Consider the following 26,262-nt stretch of genomic DNA (forward strand, 5'->3'; position numbering starts at 1 on the left):
CCACCTGGCGGACGGGAGGAGGTGGCCTGCCTCTGCCACCACGAAGGCCTGGCTCGAGGTGGCAGAGGAGGTCACCAGCACCACCAACACATCATGCACCTGCATACAATACAGGAGACGCTTCAATGACCTAACCAGGTCAGCCGAAGTGAGTACTCTTACTCATTCCCCTGCACTCTCTCTGCCACATCACCGCCCCCACCCCACATCTCCTTCTGCACTGCCAACACTACTCTATCACATCACTCCTCACACCCACTCAAAGCTCATCCTCAACTTACCTGCACTTCCTCACCTCCCCAGTGCTCATCCCACCACTACCATTCAACCCAATCCTCGTACAATCTCATGGCTCTGTCTCATACTCACCCTCTGATGCATCTCCTTCATGGTCAGCCTCACCCCACCTTTCACTACCTGTGCTGCAGCCACAGGGCATGCATCACGTATGTGTAGAAGGAAGCGAAAGGCAAACGTGTCGTGAGCATGAAAGGGATGCACAAGGGTGTTTGACGGTTTGTCATGGTTTTTACTTATATTTGATTTCTGATCAACTCACATTACAGGAACATAGGAACATAGCAACATAGGAACTGGTGTAGGCCATTCAGCCCCTCGTGCCTACTCCGCCATTTGATAAGATCATGGCTGATCTGCGATCTAGCTCCATATACCTGCCTTTGGCCCATATCCCTTAATTGCTTTGGTTGCCAAAAAGCTATCTATCTCAGATTTAAATTTAGCAATTGAGCTAGTATCAATTGCTGTTTGCGGAAGAGAGTTCCAAACTTCTACCATCCTTTGTGCGTAGAAATGTTTTCTAATCTCACTCCTGAATATACATATTATATTGTCACCACTACTGCCATGTCTTGGCCATTCTTGACTGGCTTGTGCAATAAGGCCCTTTCATAAGGTTCTCCATGAACTTCTTTGATGCCACCCATTGGGTCACCCTACAGTGGGTGTATGTGTAGTTGCACGACTACTTTGTGCAGGTGCCTGTTGCGCTGCACTTTGTTGTGTAGCTCCCCACATGGCGGAGGTGGACGGCATGCCTGGCGAGGCTGGTGATGTTGCTCGTCCTCCAATGGAGTGATGAATGCAGCAATGGACCCACCCCCCCATCCTGACGGTGTGAGTGTGAGGGGGTCCGCAAAGTAGTAAATGTGTTTGGACAGCAGAGTTTATGGTATGGTTTAATAATTTTGAGTGTGGAGACAACGGTGTGGCAGGCAAAACTTGTCTGAGGTGACAGAGTGCCCTGCTGCAGTGAATGAGAGTTTACCCCGCACCTGTTAAATGGACCTTTGCAGCTGCCACTGGCTGCTGGCTGCAACAAGTCTGTTTAAACAGGGAGTGTTTCCTCCAGTATAGGAAACACGCTCTGGATAGTTCAAAATCCGAATCCTCCTAAAATCCCCAACTAATGAGATTTGTAACGGCCTCAAGTACCCAGATAATGATCTTAAGTGGGAACCCGCCGGCTTTGATTGCCGGTGGGAGTCCCGCATGCGAGGGCTGCGCACCGATTTGCGTCATTGGGGAACCCAGAAGTGAACGGGTTGGAGCCGGGCTCCGGACCCGCTTCGGGAATCCCCAAGTTTAGGAGCCCCCCCCCGCCACAAAAGCACCTGCTAGGCCATCCAAAAATTGACCCCAAGGAGTCATCAACTTAAAATTGGCACTAAGAGAGTAACGAGAGAGGTTAGAAGAAGTTTCTTTACACAAAGGAATGCTTTGGAATGCTTTGCCACAGGGAGTGGTTGTGGCAGAGAGCATTGCATCTTTTAAGGGAAAATTCGATAAACATTTGAAGCAGATAAAGGGCCATGGGAGGAGAGTAGGGCAGTGGGATTAGTTTTACATTGTTCTTGCAAAGAACCAATGCCAAATGGCTGACTGTGCTTAAAATCAGCCCCGTTGGATAAAATTATGCAGCTAGTGGTGCATAATTTAATTTAAATTTTTGGCATTGAGTTGAAGTACATCAGGCAATAGCTGCCCATATTATTAGGTGCATATACTACTGCACCTAATGTATGTAGTGTTCCTCAAAGCGATTGTTCAATGTGTAGTATACTGGGAGCCTGTGAACAAAATGTGTACAAGGGTCATTAAGGGCCCAGAATCTATTTGCATCAGCAGGCCTCCCCCTAATGTGATTGGAGCACCTGAGCATTATCCCAATGGTTAAGTACCTATTTAATACAAGTACTCATAGGGAATTCTGTGGGCAGTGGTGGGGAAATCCTGCTCCTGGGTGGGAATGTTGCCCTCTCCTTTATAAAGGACAACTTTTCCGAGTTGTTGCTGCTTTTTCAGCCTTCCCGAGGCCAAATTCAGCAAGAGAACTTACCTGTTCATGGCTGAATATAAAAATAGATGTTGGCACAGCTCGAGCAACCAGCAGCCCTTCACTACCTGCTAATGCCAACTTTCTGGACCATGCTCCAAAGGAATGATGCACTGGGAGCGCCATTTAAATATGTAACTGAACTGATCAGAGGACGTCATGATCAGATTGTACCAGTGCTGTGGTCAGACTGCATCTTGAGTATTGCGTCCAGTTCTGGCTGCCGAGACACGGGGGAGACTTTCAAGTGCTGGAGGCAGTGCAGAGCAGAGCTACATGGTTGATCCCTGGGGGCAGATTTTCACCCCGAGCTGGCCGAAGGAATGTGCCAGCTGGGCACCCAATAGATCCGTGGGGAGGGTCTGGTCCACTTGAGGGTTGGGCCTCAGTATCATTCAGCCGGCAGGCTGCGGGTGGAAAACAAGTTTCCCAGGGCAGCCTCCCGCCTGCACCAGGCCACGGCAATATCGAGCAGCCTGGTGGGTCTCTGGACCAGAAGTAGGCAGGTCTGTGGGAGAGGGGCCAATCTCAGGTGGGAGGGACCCAGATTGGCAGAGGTCCAGGTTGTTTTTGTGGAACCTGCAGAAGCAATCGTGCTCCTCCTGGCTCCACAAAAATAAATTAAAACTTATCTGCTGGGCTCCTCTTTGGCTGAACCACCAGCTACTGTGCAGAATGTGCATGGTGCACGCTCTGTCCAGTAGTGTCCCAAAATAGTAACCCCATGTTTTAGGACACCAATTTGCATATTAAAAAGGCCTACCACCTGACTCAGGCAGGCACTCTGGCCATCCAGCAGTAGGCCCTCTCGAAGTTGGCGTCAGATGGATTGGGAGTGGGATTGGGGAAGTAAGCTTTTCCCCACTTCCCTGTTACCGCCCGGTGGTGTCAGTGAAAATCTACCACCTAGTGTCAGGGGCCACAGAGTTACGATGAAAGACTGGAGGTACTTGGCTTTTCAGCCCGGAAAGGAGGGCCTAGAAATTCCTTCAGGCCATTTTTAAAGTGGCAAATGGTTGCAGGGAATGATCCCCACGCCCGAAGATGGAGGCCCGAGGATCGCAAGAAATTGGTCCTCAGGCCTCATCTGAATATTCAGACGGAGCTGCTGGTGCCTGCTCTCATAACTATTTCCGACAGGAGTTCTGACCACCTGAATGGAGGTCTACCCACAAATCGGGACAGGTGGCAACTCGGCAGTAAGTCGGTGTGACCACCCGCTGTGTTATTTTGGTCCCATTACTGTCCCATTTTTAAGTACACGGAAGTGCTTTCGTGGTGCCAGTACAAAAAGATATATCTTCTATCTCGACATGACAAACACTGTGGGAGATCCACCAATAATATATTCAAAAAAAGTCTTGCATACAGATTGTGCAAACACACACTTCCCATACACCAGAATGGCACCACTTTTACACCAAAAAAAGTCAGAATCTCGGGCTTGTTCCGAAATGATAGCTCGTTTTCTGTTCCGGAGTAAAAATGTTTAAGCGACAAATCCTTATTTTTAAAATATATTTATTATAGGAAAAATCCTTTAATGGCAAATAGACATTGGAATTGAAAGCCATGGATTTGATTCTCCTACTTGTCTGCTTTTACCCTATCCCACCCTTGTCTGGTTTTGGACATGGCTTAAAGTACTCACCCTAACTGCATTGTGAAAATGTTATTCATAGAACAATCCCAAACAAAACCCGTAGCAGGAGAAATTCCAGGTATAACACTGTTATAAACAATTGTAAATGTTCTTGGGAATTTTTAAGGAGCTTTGAAGTCAGCTTTTATTGCCAATTTAAAAATTTGGGTTTTTTCAGGTGTTTTTCAGTTTTTGTTTTCAGTGTCACAACCGGAAGAAAATCACGGGAAAAACATAAGAGCCCAAAAAACAAGGTTAATTCAGAGAAACTCAGTGAAAATCATATTTTATGTTGAACTTCGCTAAACCTGAAGAAAACAAGCAAGAGACTGATAAGCACGGTTAAGCTAAATGACAACCCACAATTATTTACAGTTCAGATGCCCTTTTATGGCCTCAATAGTAGTTCCAAAAGTAATGTGACATAAGTTCCCATGATTACAAAATACTGTCAAGCTATTTTACTTGTGAATAGACTGTGTTCCAAAATGCTGATTGCTAAAATTAAGCATATCAACACCATAGTATCATAAAGCACAAATATTTTTAAAGTCTGACGGATGTGCTAAGAACAATATATTTTGATCCATTTTGTTAATAATCCAGGTGTAATCATTATCAAAGCTTTACATCCTGACATTACAATGCAATGCACGAGTATTTCCCGACCTGAGTTTTGGTAAGAAAAAAAGTGAGAATTTGTTTTCTCAAATTCAGGAGGAAATCGTTTTTTACAGAATCACCACCCAGAAGAAATCTATGAATTTATCGATAGAAATTGGTAAAAGTGGATTTTAAAGGCCACAGTCTTCAAGGTACTGATTACAGAAAATATTCGCTGGTGCCAGGAAGACTCAATGTCTCCGCAGCTGCCAGCCCGTTTCATTCTGAGGTTTGTGTTTGGTCGTAGGCAACTATTGGGGGGGAGGTGAGGGGGGGAGGGAGGAAATGCAGCGAGCATATCTCACGTCCCAAATTATTTGGCATGTGAGTTGCCCCAGATGTCCCCATCCTAACTCTTTATGCATGGCTGTACCTCTGTGTAGGGCAAACCCCCCACCCCCCAGCACCAGCAGCGCTTTCATGAAATTAGGGAGGTGCCACCCTAACAATTCATTTCACAAATTACTTTTTAAAATGTGCTGCAGTCCATGGAACTGATTCCCATTATTATAATAATCCAACGATAAGTAATGCTTAGCCTGTATTTAATTACCTACTCTGTTTTAGGCCTCGTTTATGGAACATTGCTCTTTTAAAGAAGAAGAACAAAATATGACCTTTACAACGGTTAGACTCCAGTGAACTATGAAGCATTTGGAACAATGAGAAAATTAGCATTTGTAAAGGTAAGAATGAGGGGGTCATTAATCTGGTACTAAATATGCACAGTGTCCACCAGCTAAGGTCGTACACTTAACAGAACATCGAACCATTAAAATGAGTGGAGGGAAATTTTAGCTTTTAAAATCTACCCTTTTAAAAAGGTATTCAGTTAGGTTGAACTGAATGTATTTGCTATTCACTCACAGCATTTGAAATTAATTGTGTTCTAACTGGTTGAAAGCTTTGCATTCAAACTCAACTGAATATGGTCAGATTGGAATGGTTGAATCCATGAAATATTAACACTTGATGGGTATTTCCTAGTACTTATTTCATCAATTCAGTAGAAAATGGAGAGTTAATTGCAAAAATCGCCTTTTTGCTGAAAAAAAATGTTGTCTTACCAATGTTATCAAAGAACATCAGAAAATGTGTTGAATAATTTCACATTAAAGTAAGTGCAAAATTGAATTGAACAACACTTAAGATCAACATCAACCAGAATGGGAAGATCTGATTGATTGGCATCCTGTCACTGGACTCAATATCCACCCCATCCACCACTGGTATACATTTGCCTATAGTATGCACTATCTACAAGATGCACTGCAGAAACTTGCCAAGCTTACTTTGAAAGAACCTCTCATCCCCATGACCTCTACCAGGAAGGAGGATAAAAGAAGCAATGTCACGGGAACACCCGCACCTCCAAATTTCCCTCCAAGTCACACACCATCCTGACTTGGACCTATAACATGGTTCCTTCATTGTCAATCTCCTACTCAACACTATTGTGGGTTCAAGGAGAAGGCCCACCACCACCTTCTCAGGGCAACTTGGGATGGACAATAAATGCAGCCTTACCAGTATTGTCCACATCCCGGGAACAAATTAAAAAAAAACTTAAGCTGCTCCTATACTACATCTACTGGTTTGAGATTGGTTGGTCCACATCATGAAGCAATCCACAGTGACAGAGACTGTAGCACTGATTTTAACATGGGGTGGGAATCATTCGAGTGTAGATTCTTCATGTGTGAGAGTTGGCAGACTATTGGACGATAGGGCCATTCTAGCCAAGCCTTTTCATGTCCTCACTTACTTGCACTTTTCAGCAAAAGTCAATGAATAGCAATCAGGAGTGGGAATTCTGGTTGATTTTCCCTTCCTTAGTCCAGGCACTCTAAGGCTAGTTATGCCCTATTTCTTCCTAATGCTGAAGATCACCTCATTCAATTAGAGCCAGACCTTTCAGGAGTGAGATTAGAAAACATTTCTACACACAAAGGGTGGTAGAGGTTTGGAACTCTCTTCCGCAAACGGCAATTGATACTCGCTCAATTGCTAAATTTAAATCTGAGATAGATAGCTTTTTGGCAACCAAAGATATTAAGGGATATGGGCCAAAGGCAGGTATATGGAGCTAGATCACAGATCAGCCATGATCTTATCAAATGGCAGAGCAGGCACGAGGGGCTGAATGGCCTACTCCTGTTCCTATGTTCCTATCCTCCAATTGTGCTTGTTCGGGCAGGTCTCTCAACATTCTGAAAAGATTTTCAGGCACAGCAGGAAACTGAATCATTTTTCTAGTCTTTTAAATGCAATTTTTTGAGCTTTTAAAAATGTTGTTATCCTCACTTAGACCTGCACTGTATTATTTATTTCTTTGAATGCCTTTTTATGGCATCAGTATAAGCCACATTAAAAATTGGAAAGCTACTCCAAATGCAGGTTCTTAATGTGGATGAATTATGGTGAAATGAGTTGAAACTTTTAACTTTAAGACTGAAAGAAGAAATACATGGGGCACAATTTTAAAAGGGCAGCAGGATGGCAGCCAGGGTGGGGTGGGGGTGGGGGGGGTCAATGGGCACGCGGCAAACCCGAATAATAAAAACTTGCCGTTCCCCACGCGATGGCGACTTAATTGGTGGCCATTAACTTGGTTTCCGGGTTTGCCGTCCAAAAGCTGCGCAGTGGGCGCACTGCGCACCCGCATGACAGGCTATCAGTTGGAGTGTCTGGGTTTAAAGGGACAATGCTCCAATGGATTTTGCTGTGTAGGAGCTGGGATTTCTGCCCGCTCCTCAAAAACGCGATTTTCTTTGCCTCCCCACCCCCAACGCACGCGCACTTATTTTTAAAAATTGAGCCCATGGTGTGGTTTCGGTGTTTCCCTGGGCCCCAATTGTTCATGCTAATTTATGCCCATTTGAAGTTTGGGCATATTCTAATGGGATTAGGTGGATATTTGGGTGTCACTTGATGCCGGCAAATTGGCTGCACTTTGGGTGCGATTTCTGGGTTGCGCCCAAGGAGGAAACTCCAGGCCAATGTATGTCCCTTTATCTCACTGACAAATTTATTCAGTCCTGTTAAGCCTTGAAGTTTAAAGTTGATCATTTTCAAAAGATCTGCTGCTGGGAATTTGTAAATTTAAAACAAAAGCATAATTTTTTACCATTAGTGTCTCAGCTGAATAGGAAAGAAATAACAAACAATGTAACTTCGTAAATGTCACAAAATGACATGATAGAGTCAAACAAGCACTCTCACAGGTGGCAATGAACCTTTTCTGTATCAATATTTGGAGTTGTTGTTAAGGGAAAAACACAGTAAGTAATTAACTTTGATGTGTGTATCTACACCTAATAATTAGAATCAGGTTTCATCCACTAAAATCCCTAATTCAGATGGAAAATCTCTCAAGAATGTGATAATAAACTTCCATTAGGGATGCCTTCAAAATGAGTATCGAATTTTAGTATTGCTACTCAAAACTATATTTAAAAAAATCACACTTTTTAATGATTGATTTAGTTAATCTATTTTTTAAGTTAATTCTCAGGGTGTGGGCAGTGCTGGTAAGGCCGGCATTTATTGCCCACCCCCAGTTGCCTTGAGAAGATGGTGGTGGACCTTCTTCTTGAACTAAGGTTGTGTTCCCTGGAATTTAAAAGATTATGGGGTGATTTGATCGAAGTTTTCAAGATATTAAGGGGAACTGATAGGGTAGATAAAGAGAAACTATTTCTGCTGGTTGGGGAGTCTCGGACCAGGGGATATAGTCTAAAAATTAAAGTCAGGGCTTTCAGGAGTGAAGTTAGGAAACACTTCTACACGCAAAGGGTGGTAGAAGTTTGGAACTCTCTTCTGCAAACGGCAGTTGATGTTAGCTCAATTGTTAATTTTAAATTTGTGATTGATAAATTTTGTTAACCAAAGGTATTAAGGGATATGAAGTTAGGTCACAGATCAGCCATGATCTCATTGAATGGCGGAATGTATCCAAGTTTGCTGATAATACAAATCGAGGTGGGAAAGTGAGCTGTGAGGAGGACACAAAGGCCCCGATATTACCAGGGAGGCGGGATGGCAGCGGAGGGGCGACTGGGCGCGTGGGTAACCCGCCCAGTAAAATCCGTCTGTTCCCCACGTGATCGCGGGTAAATTGAAGCCACTTACCGTGGCTTCCGGGTTTCCCGCCATCAACCTGCGCACTCACAATAGCAAATGATGTCAGCTGGAGAAGCCCTATTTAAAGGGTCAGTCCTCCAATGCTGCTACTGCAGCAAACAACCAAAATTATACAATGGAGCAGACCAGGGGAAAGGCTGCTCCCAGATTTACTGATGCCTCATTACTGGATGGGGTGAGAAGGAGGAGGGATATTATCCAGCAGGCGGACGGGAAGACGTGGCCTGTCTCTGCCACCAAGAAGGCCTGGCTCAAGGTGGCAGAGAAGGTCACCAGCAGCAGCAATGTCTCCCACACCTGGATACAGTGCAGGAAGTGCTTCAATGACCTAACTAGGTCAGCCAAAGTGAGTACACTTATTCATTCTCCCACACTCTGTCTTCCACATCACCGCCCCCACCCCACAACTCCTTCTGCACTGCCAACACTACTCTATCACATTACTCCTCACACCCACTCAAAACTCATCCTCAACTTACCTGCACTTCCTCACCTCCCCAGTATTCATCTCACCACTACCACTCAACCCAATCCTCATACACTGTCATGGCTCTGTCTCATACTCACCTCTGAAGCATCTCTTTCACGGTCAGCCTCACCCAAACCAATGCATTCTGCGGTTGGCCACGTCATCATTATTCACTCACGCCTCTCTACTTTCTCCCCTTAAAGGAGAAGAGAGCCCAGAATGCACGGGAGAGGGCGAAGACCGGAGGGGGGCCGCAACATTTGGTTGTCCTCACAGACGTGGAGCAGGAGGCTCTGTAACTAAGCTGCACCCTCGAGTGCCTGTCCGTGGGGGACGCCGAGACTGCCACCCAACAAATGGCTGGGACAGAACTTTAACATTCAGCACTCACAATAGCAAATGATGTTAACATGCCTGGCCATCTTCAGCACCTCAACATCTGTCATCACGCTGAATATTGCCTTCTGTTCTCTTATAGGGCCTTCAGCGACTGCTGTGACGGCGGAGGGCGATTCTTCAGAGGACCTGCCAGCCTCTGAGGGGGCACCGTCACATCTGAGCGAACCATCCACCAGCGCAGATTCACACACCTCAGTGGGTCCCCGTCCTCAGTTAGTTGGGGTCGCACACAGTGAGTCACCATATACATGTGAGCATGAGTAGACACTGGTGGCAGGGGCAGCTGTGGAGAGTCTGCGTCGGTGGGAGCATTCTTCTCCAGGCTCTGTTCAGCTGGACACAGATGCTGAACCCTGGGGGCTATCCATGAAAAGGAGAATGATCGAGGGGCAGCAGCACATTTGCGAGGTGCTGGAACAAGTGCCAAGCGCACTCTCCACAATCGCGCAGAGGATGGAGGAGTCCAACTCCTGCATGTGTGGAATGGTGGCACAGGTGCAGACGGCATCTCTGAGATAGTGTCGCGGGTAAGTGCGGGAATGGAGGGAAGGCTAGCCTTCATGGAGCTTCAAGCACGGCTCACCAATGAGTCCATTGAGGCCCTAACGACGGCCCTTCGGACTCAGGGTGAGCAACATTCTGCCGCCTTAGACAGGCAAGCAGATACTCTGGCACTGGCCTTAAAAGGCTTCACACATGTCCTCCAAACTGTCATCCAGCAGAGTGGTAGGAGTGATGTGGCCCTGGCCCAGGGGAGGGAAGATGAACATGGAAGTGGGGACGCCACTCAAAACGCCCCCACATCTCACCCATTGCCCCCATCTCAACCAGTACCTGCAATGCTGCCTCCTCTCCAGGTGGCTGAGTCTAGCCCTGCACAGGTGCAGGTGGAGCAGTCTTTGGAGGGGCCCTCACGGGCACTGAAACCCAGAAGGCGTAGGCCCAAAGCATCTAATCGGTCAGGGCATGAACAAGAGCAACCTGCCACTACCTCTGCTGCAGCCACAGAGGAGGCACCATGTAGGAGTACTCATAAGCGTAAGGCGAAGGTTTTGTGAGCACAAAGGGGATGCACAAGGGTGTTTGACGGTTTGTCATGTTTTTTATTTATATTTGATTTTTGTTAGTGGCACATTAAATATTGTTATTGTCACCACTACTGCCATGTCTTCACCATTCTTGACTGGCTTGTGTAATAAGTCCCTCTCATGAGGTTCACCATGAACACCCACACTTGATGCCACCCATTGGGTCACTCTACATTGGGTTTATGTGTAGTTGCTCGACTATTTTGTGCAGGGGGCGGGGGTGGGGGTGCTGGTATGGCTGCTGCTCTGTCCAGGTGGTGAGGACTGGACTCTTCGCATTGTCTGATGTTAGGAGAACCGTTCACATATCAGTGACTCCCTGGTCTCATGAGCAGCCAGGTGAGCTGCTGTTCTGCTCATGGGTTGCTCCTCCTCCTCCGCCTCCGCCTCCTCCTCCTCAATATGGGTGGCTGATGTGGATGGGACCTCCTCCAGCAGCACCCCTCTCTGTTGTGCCCTGTTGTGCAGTTCCCCCAGTACGATCAAGGCACCTGAAACGCATCTTGAGCAGCCCTATAGCATGCTCAATTGTAGACCTAGTAGCGATGTGGCTGTCATTATATCAACGCTGTTGCTCGGTGGTTGGGTTCCACAGAGGTGTTATGAGCCACGTGTGCAGGGGGTATCCCTTGTCCCCGAGGAGCCAGCCCTTGCGGGTGTTCGGTGCGTGGAAGAGGGGCGGGATGTTGGACTCCCGGAGGATGAAGGAATCGTGGCAGCTGCCAGGGTATCTGGCGCAAACGTGAAGGAATCTCTTGCAGTGGTCACAGATGAGCAGAGTGTTGATGGAGTGATAGCCCTTCCTGTTGATGAACAGTCCTGGCTCATGTGGAGGTGCTTGTATTAATATATAGGTGCAATCGATTACACCCTGCACCCCTGGGAAGCCAGCCACAGTGTGGAATCCCACTGCCCTCTCCGTTTGACTGAGGTCATCCATGGGGAAGTTGACATAGTGCGAGGCCCTGCGAAACAAGCCTTCGGTGACCTGCCTTATGCATTTGTGTGCAGATGACTGAGAAACCCCGGCAATGTCCCCTGTGGCACCCTGGAATGATCCGAAGGTGAAGAAGTTGAGGGCAGTGGTGACTTTGATAGCGACAGGTAAGAAGATGCTGCTTGGGCCAGCCGGGAGCAGCTCGGCATGAAGGAGGCTGCAGATGTCCTCGGCTACCTGGCGACTGACACTGAGACTCCTTTTGAACTGCTCCTCAGAGAGGTCCAGGAAGCTGAGCCTCGGTCTGTAGACCCTGTTGCGAGGGTAGTGCCTCCTGCGACGACGCTCTCTCTGTTGTTGCCCTCCGTGCTGTTGTGCAGATGCCTTGGCGCAGCACTGTGTTTTGGAGCTCCACGTGGCGGAGGCGGACGGCGTGCCTGGTGATGTTGCTCGTCCTCGGATGAAGTGATGAATGCAGCGATGGCGCCCCCCATCCTGACGATGTGAGTTTGAGGGGGTCCGCAAAGTAGGCAAATGTGTTTGCACAGCAGAGTTTAGGATATAAATTAATAATTTTGAGTGGAAAGACAAAGGTGTTGCAGCCAAAACTTTGTCTGAAGTAACAGAGTGCTCTGCTGCAATAAATGAGGTTTTCCCCCCAACTGTCAAATAATCCTTTGCATCTCCCACTGGCTGCTGGCTGAATCACGTCTGCTCCAACAGGGAGTGTTTCCCACAGCACGGGAAACACGCTGAGGATCCTTCAAAATTGCACCCCTGCCAAAATCTCCACTCAATGAGGTCTGTCAAGTACCTCAACTATCTACCTAACTATTTAAAGCAGCATCCCGCCGGCTTTAATTGCCGGTGGGAGTCCCACATTTTGGAGCTGTGCGTGCACCCAAACACATCACTGGGGAACCCGGAAGTCAGCGGGTTGGAGCCGGGCTCTGAATCCACTCCGGGATTCCTCCATTTTAGGAGACCCCCCCCGCCCCCAACGCAACCACTCGGCCATCTGAAAATCGGCCCCAAAGAGTCTGCAAAGGAATATAGACAGGTTAAGCAAGTGGGCAAGAGGTGGCAGATGGAGTATAACGTGGGGAAATGTGAGGTTATTCACTTTGGTAAGAAGAATAGAAAAACACAATATTTTTTAACTGGTGAGAAACCATTAAATGTTGGTGTCCAGAGAGAGTTGGGTGTCCTGGTACAAGAAACAAAAAAAGTTAGCATGCAGGTACAGCAAGCAATTAGGAAAGTAAATGGCATGTTGGACTATATTGCATGGGGTTGGAGTACAAGAGTAGGGAAGTCTTACTACAATTGTACAGAGCTTTGGTGAGACCTCACCTGGTGTACTGCGTACTGTTTTGGTCTCCTTATCAAAGGAAGGATATACTTGCCTCAGAGGTGGCGCAACGAAGGTTCACTAGATTAATTCCTGGAATGAGAGGGTTGTCCTATGAGGAGATGTTGAGTAGAATGGGCCTTTACTCTCTGGTCGTCTTGCATTCTGACACATTCTTCCTTTGGGGGTATAGATTATGCCCCCCAATTTGGTGTCATTCACAAATTTTGAATTGCACTTCTGATTCCCGAATCCAAATTGTTAATGTAAATTGTGAATAACAGTGATCCCAGCACCGACCCCTGTGATACACCACTTCCCACCTTTTGCCAGTCTGAGTAGCTACTCTTAACCCCTACTCTCTGTTTTCTGTTTTGTAGCCAACTTGCTCTCCATTCTGCTACCTATCCTCTGACTCCAAGTGCTTTGACCTTAGCCATAAGTCTACAATGTGATACCTTATTGAAGGCCTTTTGAAAACCAAATATATTTCATCTACTACATTACTTTTATCTACCCTCTCTGTTACTTTTCAAAGAATTCAATAAAGTTGGTCAAGCATGACTTTCCCTTCTGAAATCCATGCTGACTATTCTTTATTATATTTTAGTTTTCTAGATGTCTTTCTATAACATCTTTGAGCAAAGATTCCATTATCTTTCCTACCACCAGCGTTAAGCTAACTGGTCTAATCGTGGTGTTCCCAGGCACCTGATTGGCTTGGTTGGATTTATCCTGCTTTTTGTGGACAGGATATACTGAGGCAGTTTTTCACAATGTTGGGTAGATGCCAGTTTTGTAGCTGAACTTGAACAGCTTGGCTAGGGGCGCGGCTAGGAGCACAGTTCTTCAGCATTACAGGCAGGATGTTGTCGGAGCCTGTACCCTTTGCTCTGCCTAGTGCACTCAGCCGTTACTTGATGTCATATGGTATGAATTGACTTGGCTGAAGACTAGTATCTGTGAGGGTTGGGACCTCAGGAGGAGGCCGAGATGGATCATCCATTCAGCACTTCTGGCTGAAGATGGTTGCAAATGTTTCAGCTTTGTCTTTTGCACTCACGTAATGGGCTCTGCCATAGTTGAGGATGGGGATGTTTATGGAGCCTCCTCATCCCAAGAGTTGCTTAGTTGTCCACCACCATTCATGACTGGATGTGGCAGGACTGCAGAGCGTTGATCAGATCTGTTGGTTGTGGAATCGCTTAGCTTGGCTAATTCTATAGCGTGCTGCTTCTGCTGTTTAATATGCATGTAGTCACGTGTTGTAGCTTCACCAGGCTGGCTCCTTATTTTCAGGTACAACTGGTGCTGCTTGTAGCATGCTCTTCTATTCTCCTCATTAAACCGGGTTGGTCATCTGGCGGAATGATGATGGAGAAGTGAGGGATATGCGGTCACAGAATGTGGTGGAATACAATTCTGCTGCTGCTGATGGCCCACAATACTTCATGGATGCCTCGTTTTGAATTGCTAGGTCTACTGGTGGCCACACGACACGGTGGAGGATGTGAAGCCAGGACTTCATTTTCACAAGGATTGTGCAGTGGTCATTCTTACTGTCATTGACAGATGCATTTGTGACAGGTAGATTGTGAGGTCGAGGTTGAGTAGGTTATTCCCTCATGTTTGTTCTTTTATCACTTGCCACAAGACCAGTTGGCCAGCTCGGTCAGTGGTGGTACTACCGAGCCACTCTTGGCAATGGGCATTGAAGTGCCCTCACCTCCCTCAATGCTTCCTCCAAGTTCATCATGGAGGAGTTCTGATTCATCAGCTGAGGAGGGCAGTAGCTGAAAATCAGCAGGATGCTTCCTTGCCCATGTTTAACAGGAAGCCATGAGACTTCATGGGATCCAGAATCAATGCTGAGGACTCATAGGGCCACTCCCTCCCGAGTGTATAGCAATGTGCGCGAGCCTCTGCTAGAGGGACAGGACATAACTGGGATTGGTAATAGAGGATTCTGGGACTTTGGCTGATAGATATGATTCTGTGTGTATGACTCTGTCAGGCTATTACTTGACTAGTCTGTGGGAGAGCTCTCCCAACTTGGGCACCAGTCCCCAGCTGTTAGTGAGGAGGACTTTGCAAAGTTGAATGGGCTGGATGTGCCTTTGCCATGTCCTGATTTGCAGCGGAGTGGTCCGATACGTTTTGTTCTTGGCTTGATAGACCACTTCAGAGGGCAGTTAAGAGGTGGTGCAGAACTGGAGTCACATATAGGCCAGACGGGTAAAGGACATTAGTGAACCAGTTGGGTTTTTATATCAATCCGACAGCTTGATCGTCAGTTTTACAGATACCAGCTTTTTATTTACAGATTTTTAAATCATTATCTCAAACTACCATGGTGGGATTTGAATTAATATTCTCTGGATTATTAGTGCAGGCCTCTGGTATACTGGTCTAGTAACATAACCACAACACTACCATACCTGCACCTCCCTTCCTGATGTTTACAGGTGGCCATTCAAAGTGTAAAAGAGAGATTAAAGGAAAGGCTGTCATAAACAAAATATATGTCAAATTAAACATTTTTGTTGCACAAATTGCTTTATATTTGAATCATTCAATAAATATAAACTAATAATGAAATGCAGGCAGATAAGGTAAGGCAGCATAAGAGTACCACTGGCCGATAGAGGGAGCTCCAATAAGGTGCTCAGTAGGTGCACTCAGTGGCAAAGGAGGCAGATATCTTTAATTGGAAGTGGGTCTGAATAATTGGGAAGTTCGTGTACTTGACAGTGTCTTTCATTCATGATGCTTTATTTCTTTGCACATTTTTCATTACTGGTATTTGAAGTACCTACCATAACCCATCAGATTTACTATTCCATATGATCTGGAAATGACTGACTGCAGCAGATTAGAAGAATAACTCACAGGCCTTTGTGCACAGCTCTGCCCTTTACTAGCTGGTTGGAGTGAGACCTGATTCCTTATCTGGACTGCAGCATTAGCTGAAACTATCTGTAAAAACTTCCTGCTTCAGCTAGCCCTTGTTACATCAACAAGGTATTTATGTAAATTAATCAGGTTGGCTGATTCATATCCAAACATTGTTGCTCAGAAAAATAACCTAGCAGAGCTTTCTGAACCTGCTCAGCCTGTCAAGTTTCATTCCTTTTCTACCCCTTAGTAGTTGCAATGCAACAGCTACAACATTTGTTTAAATCAGGAACTAAACGAGTCACAGTTTCCAGGTAGATTTAAACACAAATCTTCATACCATAATTTTATTAATCTGATTAAATAACACACACATTGGCACCAGTGCTTTGCTGTTATTGAGGGTGCAGTTTTTTTTAATAATTAATTACTCTTTAAATGTATCTTCTGTTTTTTGAGTCTCCTCCCAATTTCCACCATCCCTGGCCAAGAGGGCAATCAGGTGACCCACTCCAAGACCAGGAAGGAGTATTGCTGGCAGTTGAAATTTGTTTGCACAAGCCAAATCATCTGTTTCTTCCCCCCTCCTCAAGAATGATGGGACATGAATTCTTTCTTCAATTTCCCACCTCTCTCTTTCTTGGGAAGCGCTTTGCCTCTGCTTAATATTTCCCCGTGGCCATGGTGGGTAGTTTAGCATGTGACAGATCATACTACCACGACATATGGGGCCCGATTTTACCAGGGGTGCGGGTTCTCAGCGGGTGGTCAGTCGGGCTCGTGAAAAACGCGCCGTCCGAATTGTGTGCGATGCGCGCGCGATCGCGGGATAATTGAGGCAATTAGCCGGCAGGTACGGGTTCCCCGTGTCGCAGCTGCCTGCCGCCGGCCTGTGCATACGCATTGACGTCTGAGCGATGGTGGAGCTCTATTTAAAGGGGCAGTCCACCAAAGCCCCTCCAGCCACAACCTAGAGTCCATGCAGGATGGAGGAGCGCAGGGGTAAGGCTGCTCCCCGATTCACGGACCACGCCCTCCAGGTGCTGCTGGATGGGGTCCGTATGAGGAGGGAGACGCTGTTCCCCACCGATGGAAGGAGGTGCCCTGGCAGCGCCACCAAGAGGGCATGGGAGGAGGTGGCGTCGGAGGTCAGCAGCAGGGGCAACACCACCCGGACTTGGATTCGGTGCCGGAAGAGATTCAATGACCTCACCAGGTCCGGGAAAGTGAGTACACTAACGCACTCTGCGTCACTCCGTCTTCCACATCACCTCAAACACCTCACAACCCCATCTCCACTGACAGCACAGCGCTCCCGCACCAATCCTCACAGCCACCCAACTATCATCCTCACAGTGCCTGCACGTACCCACCGTCCCTGTCCCCACTCGACCACTACCACACACCCCAATGCCCATACAATGGGATGGCCATGTGGCACACGCATCCTCCCATCCATCTGCCACACGCTCAACCCACTCACACCAATGCTTGAAGCGTCTCACATTGCAATCATCACTCAATAACGTTTTTGTGTTTTGCCCTCACAGGAGAAGAGGTGCAAGAACGCACGCGATAGGGCACGCACCGGAGGGGGCCCGCCACACGAGGTGGCTCTGACAGACGCCGAGGTCGAGGCGTTGCATTGCCTGTCCGTGGCGGATGGCGAGTCTGGTTCTGTCGAAACGGCCGGTAAGGGAAAGCTGGCACTCATCACTCATGATCGTGAATGATCGTAGCATCACATGGCATATGTCGCACCGCCACATTTGGTCACATGCCTGATATTGCCCTCTGTTCTCTTGCAGGGCCGTCTGCGATCGACGTTTCCGTTGAGGGCGATTCCTCAGAGGACATGCCCGTCTCTGAGGGTCCATCGTCACATATGAGCCAAGCATCCACCAGCGCAGATACACACACCTCGGTGGGTCCCCCCCCTCAGTTAGTTGGGATTGCACATGGTGAGTCACCGCGCACACGTGAGCATGAGCAGACCCTGGTGGCAGGGGCAGCCGCGGAGGGTCCACGTCGGTGGGAGCACTCTTCTCCAGGCTCTGCTCAGCCGGACCCAGATGCTGAACCCAGGGGGCCACCAGTCAAAAGGAGAGTCGTCGAGGGGCACCAGCACATTGCTGAGGTACTGGGAGAGGTGCCACGCGCACTCTCCACAATCGCACGGAGGATGGAGGAGTCCAACTCCTGCATGAGGGGAATGGTGGCACAGGTGCAGGAGGGTATCGCCGAGATAGTGTCGCAGGGACGTGAAGGCATCTCTGAGATAGTGTCGCGGGTAGGTGTGGGAACGTCTGCGGTGGAGGACAGGCTAGCCTCCCTCGAGCGTCACGCACAGCTCACCAATGAGTCCATCCAGGCCCTCACAACGGCTGTTCGGATTCAGGGTGAGCAACATTCTGCCGATCAACAGGTTGACAGATACATTGGAGGTGGCCTTGCAAGGTCTCACCCACGTCATCCAAACTGCCGTCCAGCAGGGTGGAAGGGGTGATGTGGGCCTTGGCCATGAGAGGGAAGATGGTGAACGGGGAAATGGAAGTGTGGACGCTACTCAAGGCGCCCCCACGTCTCACCCGTTGCCCCCCTCTCAACCAGTGCCCGCAATAGTCCATCCTCTACAGGTGGCCGAGTCTGCCCCTGCACAGGTGCAGGAGGAGCAGTCTGTGGAGGTGCCCTCACGGGCACCGAAACCCGGGGGGCGTCGGCCCAAAGCATCTACCAGGTCAGGGCACGAACAGGAGCAACCTGCCACCACCTCTGCTGGAGCCACAGGGGTAGCACCACGTAGGGGTACCAGGAAACGAAAACCCAAAGTTCCGTGAGCACACAGGGATTACACCAGGGTGTTTGTCTATTTGTTATCTTTTTATTTCCAGTCTTTGAATGGCAACACAAAATAAACTCGCTTTTTCTCACCAATGCTGCCACCTCTTGTCCATAATTCTGCGGCTTGTGCAATATGTCCCTTCCGTGTGCCTCATCATGACGACGACCACCCCGTCCCACCCATTGGGCATAATACAGTGGGTGCAGGTGTACAGGCACCACTTTTCTGTGGAGGGAGCCTGTATGGACCCTCGTCTGTGCACGTTATGACATGTGAACGCCTCACACAGTGTGATGTTAGGAGAACCGTTGGCATATGAGTGCCTCCCTGGCCTGACGAGCACGCAGGTGGAGGTGCCCGTATTGCTATGTGGGTGCAATCGATTACACCCTGCACCCGTGGGAAGCCAGCCACATCATGGAATCCAACCGCCCTCTCCGTCTGGCTGCGCTCATCCATGGCGAAGTTGATGTAGGTCGAGGCCCTGCGGAACAACCCATCGGTGACCTGCCTTATGCACTTGTGTGCAGACGACTGAGAGACCCCGGTGATGTCCCCCGTGGCACCCTGGAAGGATCTGGAGGCGAAGAAGTTTAGGGCAGTGGTGACTTTGACGGCGACGGGTAAGAAGATGCTGCTTGGCCCATCCGGGAGCAGCTCGTCATTAAGGAGGCTGCAGATGTCGGCGACTACCTGGCGAGTGACTCTGAGCCTACGTATGCACTGCTGCTCAGAGAGGTCCATGAAGCTGAGCCTCGGTCTGTAGACCCTGTGTGGAGGGTAGTGCCTCCTGCGACGCATCTCTCTCTGCGGTTACCCTCCATCCTGCTGTGCAGGTGGATGTGCCACAGCACCGTGTTGTGGGGATGCACGTCTCTGAGGCGGACGGCGTGGACTGCGAGGCTGGTCATGCTGTTCGTCCTCCGAGGATGTCAACGCAGCACCATCTAGCAGGTGTAGGTCTGCGGGGTTGTGCACGGTAGAAAAGTGTGTCCTCACACAGGGGTTGCACTTCCACGCCGGTGAATCTTCTTGCTTGGAGGAGGGTGGTGGAGGGCAGGCGTTGCCCAATGTTCCGGAGTGTCCTCCTGCGTTGGTGAAGGGTCTCCCCCCCACCTGTGGAATGCACCTTGGCAGCTGCCACGGGCTGCTGGCTGCAACACGTCCATTGGGAGTGAGAGTGTTTCCCCCAGTATGGGAAACAGTCTCATTTCACCGTAAAATCCCACACTTGTTAAAAAAACAGCTCAATCAGGTCATTTAATGACCTGAAATAGCTAATTGTAAACAATTTTACAACACCAAGTTATAGTCCAGCAATTTTATTTTAAATTTACAAGCTTTCGGAGGCTACCTCCTTCCTCAAGTGAACGATGTGGAAATGAAATCCTCGAAATGAAATCGCATTTATAATTCACCATGATAATTTTAAATGCGATTTCATTTCGAGGATTTCATTTCCACATCGTTCACTTGAGGAAGGAGGTAGCCTCCGAAAGCTTGTGAATTTAAAATAAAATTGCTGGACTATAACTTGGTGTTGTAAAATTGTTTACAATTGTCAACCCCAGTCCATCACCGGCATCTCCACATCCTGAAATAGCTAGATAAATACTCTCAAGTGGAAGCCCGCTGGCTTTAATTGCCTGCGGGATTCCCACCAGCGGGGGCTGCGCACGCACCCCCGCACGTCAGCGCGGAACCCGGAAGTGGGCGGGATCGAGGCGCGATCCGGTCCCGCTCCTCGATTTTGGGATTTTAGAGGCCCCCCCGCCGAGAACGCACCCGAGACCGGGTGCTAAAATCGGGCCCATGGAGTCTGCCATTCTATTCTACCACATGACCCAAACATCTACCTCACATTTCAATCCAGGTAACTAGACTCTGAGACTTAATCAAAAGCTTACACGGAGGTAAAACAGCTAAACCTTTCGGGACAAACTGTGACTTCTTTCCAACACTAAATGCTGGACAATAGGTATTAGCTTGGGTTACTATAGTTACTAATTTTTTTCAGAAATAAAGTATAGCACTTTATGACAAGACCATAAAGCAATTAATCCCATGTAACCATCATCAAAATCAGAAATAACAGTAATTGCTAAGAGCTTTTTAACAACTGTGTATAAATCAAATTTAATATTTACTTCAACAAATTGCATTTAAAAGAGAGGCTTTCCTTGCTAAAGTAAATACCTCCAGTGATAGGTCACATATGTTTAAAATAATTTTTCTACCTTTGATGAATAATTCTCAAGAGTCCCGTAGATAGAAGCTTGTTGAAGATATAAAAAGGAAATTAAAACAAACTTGATCCACAGACATGAGGGTAAGATCCTTACAGACTACGTTGCATAGCTGGTTTATTTGTTCTCTTAATGTAGTACCCGCCCACTATTGCTATAATCAGTCTATAACTTGGCAAGAACTGCATTACAAGGAAATAAAAAGGCTGCTCCAAATTGGTCTGTAAATAGATGACGAATGGTGCTGGTGGGTCTGTGAGTCACCTTTACCTGTCCCCAGTGCAGCACATCAACTTCTTTGAAAAAATGTTTAACTCTTGGAATGTGCACAAAAACTCTATAACTAAAAATTGTCTAAGAAAATAACAAACTTAAATGTACAAGACAATTCGAATGTACTTCCTCTTATATACTCTCCCCTGCAATTGTATGATGTCAACTATATCGTGGTGCACAGGAGGTCCCAAATCCCAGACTCATTCCAGCTATATTATGGCACAAAGTAGCTCACTTCCCCACTTGCTCCTCACCTTTCACAAATAATTGAGGCAATAAGAATATTAACTTACTAAAATTGTTGCTCACATGATTTATTCTGGAGGAATTAATTTTGCAGTAAAATTGCTGAATTATAAGGTTATTGTTGAATTTAGTATAGAATGTACTAATGTATAAGGCTTCATATCCAAACATGCATCTAAAGGCCAAATTTTGCAATCCCATTGTAGTGGAGCCAGAATAGCTAGCTCCTAGCACAAAGTCAGCTAAAAGTGCACTGAGCTGACTGCCAGCAATTTTCTGGGGTCAACCTATTTAAATAATTAGCAAGAACTCCTTACATAGCTTTGGCCTTGCACCTGAAGATAGTTTAAAGAGGGATGTGGGAAATTTACTCAGCAGTTCAAATTTAAAGGAATGTGGTCAATTAAAGGTACGTGGTTGCATTTAGGGGCAAATGTTATACAGGCCAAATGGATTTTAAATATTTGTCAGCCCTTGCTAACATTGGACAAGGGGGAGGGAGAAGGAGATAAGGAAATGACAGGCAAAAGTGAAGTGAATGGAAACCCATTGTACAAAATGGAGTCTGGGCAAGTGATGAGAGTGGCACAGCACATGACCTGCTAGATGACCAGCAGGGGCATGAGGTTGATGCAATGAATGAGGTTGGTGCAATGAGAATTGCCCTGTTTGACATTCCAGGGCAGCAGTGCACCATGTCCACAAGGACCTGATGGCCAGGCTTTACATTCTGTACAATTTCTGGGAACAGAAGCAAGAGAAGACAGAACTCTTTAAGAAATGTGACAAGGTAAGACCGCAAGATAAAAGGCCCAAGATTGCCTGTAAACATTTACTGCTTGCCCATGGCAAGCTCTCAAAGATTTTCCTGCTCTTTCATTTCATTGGTATCCATATTTCAGCAGGGCACAAAATTCAAGATGCAATGAACAATTGAAAACCTTACCACCCGTACATCTTCCAAGACCTTCAAACATTAAATCACTGCAATGGAACCTAGCTGCATAATGCAAGGTCGCTTACTGACACATGTTGGCCTGAAAATTGGATACATGTGCCACTGTGCATGTGTTCCTTCAACTCACATCTCAAGACTACTTTTCTGCTTGCATGACAACATGATACAAAGTTTAAGGAACAGGCCTACACTGGAGAAAGGCTCATCAATCACAAATCCTTTGGACATTGACGTATCAAGCATTGAACTTATAAGGAAATATGAAGCAGCAGACCTTCCCCAAGCTCGGGCCTAGTACAATTCTGATCTTATGCCCTCTTCTTATTGCTCCCATATGGACATATGCACAAACATCATGCACAGTATATTGCAATGCAAACTCTGTTTGGAAGTGTGTCTGGAAATCAGCATTCTAACATTTATTCTTTTTCTGTCGTTGGCCTGGAACAACAGCTTGCCAGCAATGCCAATTTCAAGACAAGGCTACACCGCATCCTTGATCCCTCTCACTGATACACAGGTTTCAGAGGATGTAATTTGTGAACTTGAGGAGGTATCACTGATTGAGACAGAGTGCAGAGGAGGGGAGCAGCAACTAGGGTGGCAGAGGAGGAGCAGGAACCTGGTAGCTAGGTGATCAGATGGGTGCCATTTATGATGATCTGCACTCTGGAAGAATTGCTACCCCGGAAAAGTTTGGTGACCTGTTGAGCTGATGTCTCCTTTCCAAAGGGAAAGTGATATATGTGCTGGAGATAAGGTCGCTGGCATTTGCTTCTGCATCTGTGGACAGCCGGCTGATGGATTTGGAACACTTTGCTGCTGGTGGCTCGGAAGAATCCAATGCTGTAAAGGTTTAACCTTCACACCCACAGGAAGAAATGTCCTGCTGTAGAAGTTATCATAGAATCATAGAAGTTTACAACATGGAAACAGGCCCTTCGGCCCAACATGTCCATGTCGCCCAGTTTATACCACTAAGCTAGTCCCAATTGCCTGCACTTGGCCCATATCCCTCTATACCCATCTTACCCATGTAACTGTCCAAATGCTTTTTAAAAGACAAAATTGTACCCGCCTCTACTACTGCCTCTGGCAGCTCGTTCCAGACACTCACCACCCTTTGAGTGAAAAAAATGCCCCTCTGGACCCTTTTGTATCTCTCCCCTCTCACCTTAAATCTATGCCCCCTCGTTATAGACTCCCCTACCTTTGGGAAAAGATTTTGACTATCGACCTTATCTATGCCCCTCATTATTTTATAGACTTCTATAAGATCACCCCTCAACCTCCTACTCTCCAGGGAAAAAAGTCCCAGTCTGTCTAACCTCTCCCTGTAAGTCAAACCATCAAGTCCCGGCAGCATCCTAGTAAATCTTTTCTGCACTCTTTCTAGTTTAATAATATCCTTTCTATAATAGGGTGACCAGAACTGTACACAGTATTCCAAGTGTGGCCTAACTAATGTCTTGTACAACTTCAACAAGACATCCCAACTCCTGTATTCAATGTTCTGACCAATGAAACCAAGCAAGCTGAATGCCTTCTTCACCACCCTATCCACCTGTGACTCCACTTTCAAGGAGCTATGAACCTGTACTCCTAGATCTCTTTGTTCTATAACTCTCCCCAACGCCCTACCATTAACGGAGTAGGTCCTGGCCCGATTTGATCTCCCAAAATGCATCACCTCACATTTATCTAAATTAAACTCCATCTGCCATTCATCGGCCCACTGGCCCAATTTATCAAGATCCCGTTGCAATCCTAGATAACCTTCTTCACTGTCCACGATGCCACCAATCTTGGTGTCATCTGCAAACTTACTAACCATGCCTCCTAAATTCTCATCCAAATCATTAATATAAATAACAAATAACAGCGGACCCAGCACCGATCCCTGAGGCACACCGCTGGTCACAGGCCTCCAATTTGAAAAACAACCCTCTACACCCACCCTCTGTCTTCTGTCGTCAAGCCAATGTTGTATCCAATTGGCTACCTCACCTTGGATCCCGTGAGATTTAACCTTATGTTTGCACATGAACCTCCAGGACATGGTGTGACTATGTGACCACCAACAGACAGGTATTCTGTGATATCAAGAAAGAAAGACTTACATTTATATAGTGCCTTTCATGGCCTCAAGGGGCCCCAAAGCACTTTACAGCCAATGAAGTACATTTTTTGAAGTGTAGTCACTGTTGTAATGTAGAAAACGTGACAGCCAATTTGCACACAGCATGGTCCAACAGACAGCAATGAGACAATGGCCAGGTAATCTGTTTTAGTCATGGTGGTTGAGGGATAAATATTGACCAGGACACCGGGGAGAACTCCCCTGCTCTTCTTCCAAATAGTGCCATGGGATCTTTTACATCTACCTGAGAGGGCAGACGAGGCCTCGGTTTAATGTCTCATCTGAAAGAGGGCATCTCCAACAGTGCAGCACTCCCTCAGTACTGCATTGGAATGTCAGCTTAGATTTGGTGCTCAAGTCTCTGGAGTGGATGGTGAACACATAACCTTTTGGCTCGGAGGCGAAAGTGCTACCACTTTCTCTGGGTCAGTAAATGTAGGTCCAGGGTAAGGGTGCACGTGTAATAATGCTTGAGGTGCATTTTGTATACACTCATGAAGTGATCTTTATTCTCCAAATCAAGGTGTGCCATTGGAATCCCCAAAAGAATTTCCATTTTGATCACTTCGCTTTCTGGAAGTGAAATTACAGCAATACTTTTGTAGGAAGTTATAAATAAAAGTCTTGCCAAGCAAAATACCAAATGTATATAGCAACTGGAAATAATGTACTTGGATTACCAGAAGGCATTTGACAAGGTGCCACATCAAATAAGAGCTCATGGTGTAGGGAGTAACACATTAGCATGGATAAAGGATTGGTTAGCTAACAGGAAACAGAGAGTAGGCATAAATGAGTCATTTTCAGGTTGGCTAGATGTAACGAGAGGAGTGCCACAGGGAATGTGCTGGGGCCTCAACTATTTACAATCTATATCAATGACTTGGGTGAAGGGACCGAATGTATGGTTACTAAATTTGCTGATGACACAAAGATAGGTAGGAAAGTAAGTTGTGAAGAGGACATAAGGGGCCCGATATTTGGAGGGAGGCAGGTTGGCAGTGGAGGGTCGACTGGGCGCGTGGGTAACCCGCCCAGTAAAATCGGTGGGTTCCCACGTGATCGTAAGTAAATTGAAGCCACTTACCTTGGCTTCCGGGTTTCACCCTGGAAAGCTACGCAGCGGGTGAACTGTGTACCCGTATCATAGGCGAAGGCCTGGCTCGAGGTGGCAGAGGAGGTCACCAGCACCACCAACATATCACACACCTGCATACAGTGCAGGAGGCGCTTCAATGACCTAAGTAGGTCAGCCGAAGTGAGTACACTTACTCATTCCCTTACAATCCATCTGCCACATCACCGCCCCCACCCCACATCTCCTTCTGCACTGCCAACACTCCTCACACTTACTCAAACCTCATCCTCATCTTACCTGCACTTACTCACCTCCCCAGTATTATCCCACCACTACCACTCAACACAATCCTCATACAATCTTATGGCTCTATCTCATATCACCCTCTCTTGCAACTCTTTCACGGTCAGCCTCACCCAACCTGCCACTACCTGTGCTGCAGCCACAGGGCATGCATCACGTATGTGTAGTAGGAAGCGTAAGGCAAACGTGTCGTGAGCATGAAGGGGATGCACAAGGGTGTTTGAGGGTTT

At 47.1% G+C, this 26,262-nt stretch overlaps 1 protein-coding gene across 1 annotated transcript in view; it reads right to left on the bottom strand.

Annotated features, from left to right (window-relative positions):
* The window catches only part of LOC137322945 (PC3-like endoprotease variant B), a 544,890-nt gene extending 523,795 nt beyond the window's left edge, over positions 1–21,095 (bottom strand). Inside the window, exon 1 of the mRNA XM_067986203.1 lies at positions 21,023–21,095. The gene's annotated coding sequence lies outside the window, so the exon portion shown is untranslated. The remainder of the gene's footprint in view (positions 1–21,022) is intronic.
* Positions 21,096–26,262: the final 5,167 nt, after the last annotated feature.

This window comes from Heptranchias perlo, chromosome 6, assembly GCF_035084215.1.
Source record: "Heptranchias perlo isolate sHepPer1 chromosome 6, sHepPer1.hap1, whole genome shotgun sequence".
Lineage (NCBI taxonomy): Eukaryota > Metazoa > Chordata > Chondrichthyes > Hexanchiformes > Hexanchidae > Heptranchias > Heptranchias perlo.